The sequence below is a fragment of the Porites lutea genome, chromosome 4 (genome assembly GCF_958299795.1).
Source record: "Porites lutea chromosome 4, jaPorLute2.1, whole genome shotgun sequence".
NCBI lineage: Eukaryota > Metazoa > Cnidaria > Anthozoa > Scleractinia > Poritidae > Porites > Porites lutea.
Window position 1 is genome coordinate 35511696 of NC_133204.1, and position 7436 is coordinate 35519131.

Below are 7436 nucleotides of genomic sequence, written 5' to 3' on the forward strand. Positions count from 1 at the left end.
TTTGAAGCGGAAGGAAAAGAAGGAATAGAGTCATGCCTGAAAGCTGTAGGCTCGCGAAAAATGAGGGGTGCCCTTCATGTACTCACGTGGCTTAATTCGCTATCCGGTCACTTCGTTCCACGGTCAGATCGTTCCAAGCCAGATCGTTTTACAATATAGTCTGAACTTTTCACGAGTCTTAAAGCTACGAGCAAAACAAGGACATTACTCATGTGTATACCTCGTTCTTTAAGCTTAGAAGCCTAAAAAGGGCGCTTAACATCGACTTCTACACTGAAACTGTGGAACGATCTGACTAAAAATGGAACGTTCTGGCTTGGATCGATCTGACCATGGAACGAAGTGTAAACCCTTAATTCAAACATCCCTTTAAGTCCTTAAGTCCTTTCTTTGACTCTCTGTTTAGTGGAGACCTCTTTAAGGCAGGCCCGGTTTTTTGATTACGTCTCTCGGAAAGCTGTTGTTGTTTACATTCAAGATCGAGTGACTGAAATAGTTTTGCAGATAACATGACAAAACTATCATGTAACAAAACAAAATGGAATGGAAATATTTGAGTACTGGGACTTTTGAGAAACGGGCCCCTTGTTTTTAGAGAGAATTGACTTAATTAAATTAATATACAGTAGATTTCTTTTGGATTTTGCGATCAAGGCGCTGTGAACACTGTGACAGCTAACGTGTAATGAGGTTTCCGCTCAGCGGAACTCTTTATCGTAAGCCCAGCTACTCACCCAGTTCTTGAAAGAGCTTTACAATGTCAGATCATTTATTTTTTTGTAGTGAGTAGTATTTTCCTAATCAGGAAATTACTTTCAACCGACTAACGTGCATAACGCCATTTTCAAGATGATGTTAATTACTACTTTCTGGGCTTCGTCAAGCAAAATCCACCAGCCTGCCTGGCGGGCATTTGAATGTTAAGGGAGAGGGGTGCGAGGTGCGCGAAGAATACACGAAGGCCACGCCCCCTTTCTCGCTTGCACATCGCGTTCTTGCTTGCCCTTATTTTCAACATTCTTTCCTTCAATCGCCTTCCACGCAGACAAAAGTCTGACAGTATAATAGGGTTTTGCCTGTGGAGTATTTTGAATGTGAGTTTAATAAAATTTTTGTGAAATAATGCCACAGGTACGCCAAACTGCCGAGTGAAAATCGTTGGATGATAGAATAAAATAACGAAGGCCTGCAAAGGGATTTTTAGCGATCGTAAATCTTAGTTAAAACGCTTTTTCATTTTGTTTGTTTTCTTGGTGTTCTTCACCGTTTCTACACTATGTATTTCAGTGAGGTTTATAAGGTTATAGATAGAATATCTTGCTGGAATGGCTCTGAAACAGCCAAAATACAAATCCTAAGAAAACCTTCGACTACCTTTGACAGTTGTACTTGGGTTTCGACCTTCCTCTTTAGAATATGCCGTTAGATAGTATTTGGTTAATAAATTGGCTGCTTTTTTAAAGTCCTCTTCTTCTTATTTTAGTCTAATAGCGCAGATTTGAAGCTTCCCTTGTCTGAGGGTCTCAGTGGGGTCAACCGCCAGCCATTAAACGGCCTAAAATTTAACCGTCAACCGTAAAAATTGGAAATATTTTACCGTCATCCGTCAAAAATGCAGATTAAGATTAACTGTTAAAAAAGTTTCAAGGTATTATAAATCACTCGCAATTTCAGCTCTTGAAGAATTTTCAAACTGGAAAAACTATTTCCCATGTACGCTAAAACACTCTCTGTAGACATTACAAGACCTTAGAACTTACCTATATCTGAAAACGCTTCAAGATTTTACTGAGAGAAACACAACAGTCAAGATTTATTTAAAGGGCAACTCTCGGGAAAATTACCCCTGATTTTTAAGTTCTCTATGGTTTCCTAATGGCATGTAATGTCTCTCTTTGGTGAAATTTCGTATATATCTGCGAAACTTATTTTTTTATAATTTTTCGAAAACTCGATTTTTGCCGCCATTTTGAAAACATTCGGATTTCAGGTTAGTCACGTGATTTTACGTCACACGTGTGGAACACGGATTGCCAAGTGAAGATCACTAAGAGAAAAACGCACCAAATTTCTACGTAATTTCTCTTGCAAATAAAGGAGAAATAGAGCCTCTACTGTCATATTAACGTTCAGGAAAAGCATTTCGATGATGGTTCCAATTTTTAAATTTACACGGGCATCAGATGCGGGTGATTTAAATTTTTTTCTGTATTTTTTTTGTTAGGGTATTTTTGAAGTCGCGTGAGACATTTATCGACCCGAGGTCAATAATTGTAAACAGCTAAGCTCCTAATCTGCTACGTATAATACAAAGAACATCTTTCCTATAGCAGATTTAAAATTCTGATACAACCATTAATGTTACCTGATGGGTGTTGATGCCCTTCATTCCTCGAAAACGACTTAATTTTTTCCCGGGAAATACTCGCATCTTTGAAGAGAACTACGTCACAGACCGCCGTACCGGCCTGATTCTATACCGCCTTTGGTGTTTTCACTTAAGTGTTGTTCTCTTGTCTGAAATCTGCAAGTTCCATCCATTTACCTTTGCTTCTAAACACGCGAAATAAAACTCACTTCTCGCCGAAAATTGCGATTTTATGATCATCATTTTGAATGTAGTTATTCGAGATGTGCTCTCGAGATTGTAGCGTCATTCCATGCAAAACCTGCACACACGCTAAAATTACATGTAATGGGCCTGGGATGGAAAGAAATGAAAACAGTTCAAAAAAAGTTGATTAAAATAGGATTGCTTCATTATCTTTAGTGGTACTTTGTACCCGTCGTACATGCGAACACTATAAAACTGTCTTGATAGCCACGCGTGTCACGCTTCTTTTGCAATACTTCCCTTTGGGACTTCTCACAAGAAATGAAAAAAGAAATTATTAACCCGTTTTTAAATCCCCGACGCAGTACTTTTGGAAAATTCCAAGGAGAAAAATGCATCCATAATGGGAGTGAAAAAGGAGAAAGAACTAGGCAAGGTTGCTGCAGTATGAACCTTTTTATTGAAGGTTATGGCTCAAGCACCATAACTGAAAGTCTTTGCTGGCTATTAAGAAAATTCAAGGGCTTTAAAAAACTATATGTTGAACCTGCAACTGATCATGAATACCCCTACACTACTTGCTGCATCCATAGAGAGGCCTAACAGAGATGAGGCAATGGGTTCTTTCGTTAGCAGATAAAATCTTTCCAGCCTTGTAAACTAAAAAGGACTACAATGCTCTGCAATGTTTTGATTCTTTGTAGTTTAGGCTAAGCTCGGTCACTACTGCAATTAGTGACTTGGATGACCATGCACTGTATGGTCCACTTAAACTCTGACCGGTTTTCTTTGTTATTATTGCCTTATCAATTAAAATATGCAAGATGGAAACAATCCATTTGTGAATTCTAATTTAAAAATGAGGATTTCCCATTATAACCTAAAGATATACAGCAATGAACAATAAAATACCATTTTATTATTAAGATATAAAGTTTCAACTTGTACATTATTTCCCAGTTAACAATCACACCTGCTGGAAAAAAAGGGTGACATGTTATTAGTCAAAAACTAATCCGCCATTATTATTCAGAAGCTGTGAGCAAATAGTCGAGAAGAATTATGTATTTCCCACACAGACACCATTGGACTTTAAAAGACCATGTAGTCTTATAGATTTTTTAGTTCCAACAATTATTGTTGACATTGTTTGCTGGGTAGCAATCATTTTAATGGCAACAATGTTGCTCTAGCCCAGTCTTCCAGTGGTGAGTGAGAAAATTGCATCATATTTCATATACAGCAGGGTTATTTGCAATACATGGTATATTTATTCATCTGGGCCCAGTTGTTCGAAGGCCGGTTAGCGCTTAACCCGGAGTTAAATTTAACCCTTGTTTCTTTTTCTTGTGTTCAAAAGCATTTTCTCGAATAATACTCTCTCTTATATTTTTAGAGCTTCCAATCATCAACTTGTGGACAAAAAGAATTAAAACTGAACTGCTTTTTAAGCTTTCAAATCTTAATTCAAATCTTGCAATAACCCTAGGGTTATCTTAACCCAGCTTTGAACAACTCGGCCCTGCACAATGGAATCCTGTGAACTCCATCTCATCCTCCAACCTTTCAGGCTCCTGGAAATGAGGTCGTATGCACTTAACTGCACAGGAATCAAGAACGGTAATGTAACTCCTGTGTCCCTGCCAAGGGAGCCCCAGTATCACCTTACCAATTGCCTGTAGGCAATGTGCCTGCTTTTTTTATGATCTGATTCTTCATATGCCGAGGCACCATACTGCGGCTTGTATTGCCATGCAGCTTGTAACACCCAGTGATTCAGACAAACTGCCTGGAATCCTGGGTGTTCCACTATGCTCCTCTAGGAGGCTCCTCCATATTTTTAACTTCAACTGCCTCCAAATATTTACGTTTTACAACCGCCACCTCTTGGAAGCAGATATTTTCCCCCATCCTATAGTAGTTATTTTCTTTAGTCATAAATATTGAACGTCGGTTAATGGAGGGTAACAGAACAAGTGTTGAATATTGACCTTTTCATTCTGCACCCAGAAAATTATCAAACTGCCATAAGTCAAGACAGTGAATATTATTTCAATTATGACCTTCTTCACTCTTTAACGTTTATGGCTTCATCATACTATCTCCTGCCCATAACCACAAAATAGTTTCAAATATGCACACGTTTTCAATACTGGGTGTATTATAATAGAAGTTCCTGCAGTTATATCTCATCAAATGCAATATTATTGTAGTTAACATAACCATTGTTGTGCTCCAGGCAAAAACTTAAGTGAATACGACATGTCCCAACCTCGAATATCATATACTGGGGAGCAGAAACGTTTAATGCAGGCAGTTAGTTCACATGGGTATGGAGGTGTATCTCATCCCAACTTTAAATTGTCTTAATAATAACATCAGGATACACAGAAGCAAGAATAATAACTTCTGAACCAAATTCATTGACAGAGCAAGACACAGTAAAAGTAAGTGAACGACTTGTAGGAAAACAACTGTACAGCGCCATTCAGTTATTATGTATAATAATCTGTATAACAACAAAAGACACAAATTTTAAAGTGCAAGCACTCCACGAGTCGAGCATGAGCGGCTGTCAGGGGGCAAAGATATGGAAATTTATTTGCGTTGCAGTCAACGAATTACGAGGGCGTAGCAGGGGCACCCAACGATAATTTTCGGAAAATTATCTGTTCGGAAGACGATTTGAGATCTAGAATTTTCGGATCATTTTCTGTAAAATTTCTTGCTTGCCTGCCTCTCCTAGGATTTTCGAACATCAAAATAAATGGTATAATTGCCCATTTTTAACAGATTTTTACCCTACAAAGGTCACCTAGAATTTTCGGGAGCCTTTTTTCTGGCTGAAATTTTCGAAAAGGTAAGTTTTGATCCCTATAATTTTCGGATCACTATACTTTCAGCTAGGAAATCCGAACAGATGAAAATTTTTCAGGGGATAAAAATAAGCCTTTATCTATCGTTTAAATACTAAATTACGTTCAACAGTGCTATGTTTATGTGGTTTTGAACTATATCCTCGTTGGGTGCCCCTGGCGTAGTTATTGATTCCGATATAAATCACTGCTTTTTGTAAAACCAGGATTAAAGCAGAAATTAGAAAAAAAAACTACACTGGGGCAACTTGCCCAGATTATCATTTCCAGTAGTCGTTGGAAGGGGAAGGTACGCTTTCGACTACTTGTACATTTATATGAAAACAATGATCTAAAATTATAAACGCTCAGTATACAAAAAAAAATGCGTGTTTAATTAGTCCTTTTCCTTTTACAATTTGAAGCATTCATAGCATTGATGAAATCAAGCGATTTACGGATCGCACTGTACACAAGAATTGTTCAAAACCATCTAGGCACTATTCTTCACTATCGAGATCGCAGCGGGCGAGTGGTAGGCTCGATGTTTTCTGGCGACGCACGAACTTCATCAGCTTCGGACGATCTTCCAGGCGGCTCAAAACGCCGGGGTTGAATTTCCGTGAAGGGATGCCCTATACTTCGCATTCTAAAAGTTTTTCTAGAACCGAATAATCGGACAAAGAAGTAGCGCTATCACTTGAAGAACTACAGTCAGCCATATTCGACATCATCTGTTGTTCCACACCTGTGACGTCACGTCACGTGATAGGCAAAATCGAAGAGTTAATGGCGGAAGTTCGAGTAAGCGGCAAATTTAACACTTTGAATCTCGATTTCTGAGCCAAATATCGCTGAAGATATACTTCTTGATGGTATTACAATGAGAAAAACATTTGCACGGTTTTTCTGAAAAATGTTGTCCTACGCGAGAGTTGCCCTTTAATTTAGCCTGTGTACAGACGTCCCCCCTCCCTTACCAAAAATCGGGAGACGAGGCGTCTGTGAATCGCCGACGATAATCGTGTTCCCGTTTCCCCGGAATGTTGGGGACAGCCTCTGATTGGTTGTAATGTTAATGCCATGACGCAAATAATTTCCGGTGTTGTGATTGGTGAATGAACTTCAGAATAGATTCCCCGCGGAAAAGCTCAGCCTTTGTGGACATTCATATTTGTTTACCGGTATTTGTATTTCGGCTCTCTCGAAAAGGTATGAGAAGTTAAGACCACCGATGTTTGCTGCACCAGTTGTGGGTGCGTCTGTCTGTACCGTTCGGCATTTACCCCAAAAAGACTCTATTAATGAATCGATTATTTGAGAAAATGAATCCGTTAGTCGTTCCCGTAACTGCTGCCAAATTTAAATCGGCATTCCTCTATGCGTAATGAGCAGTGAATATTTTAAGAGAACTTCTCTGCCCGTTTGGTCAGATTGAAAATCTTTGAATGGATTAAATGTCTTAGAAGACATTTACATCAAATTTAGGGAAACGGAGCTGGTAGAAATTTCGTAACTGAATCGCGTGTGAATTCACGGCTCATTACGCATGCAAGAATGCACACAGAGATGAATCTGAAATCTACAACTACCAACGGTTCAACTTTCGAATAATAAATACATTAATGGGATCTTGGAAGGTACGCTTGACCTGGCTTGACTGTAATCAGAGATCTTATATCTGGATTTTGGGCGGAAATTGCGTGAAGATGTTCGGCTAGCCTGTACACGGACGCCAGAGCTATTTTTCGACCTACATGTGCCTTTTCAACTGTCAGCGAAAGAACAAAAAATTAATTTATGCAAATGTATACCGGAACACGATTAACGACGGCGATTCACAGACGTCTCCTCCCGATTTTTCCTGAGGGAGAGGGGACGTCTGTACACAGGCTATTTAATTATACTCTCGGACCACATTTCCATCAAATAATATAACGACCATACTTGGAAACCTTGCCCTTTAATGGGTCCTTTTTTTCTCTCTCTCACTCTTTTCTTTTCTACAGAACTAGCCCACCAAGAAA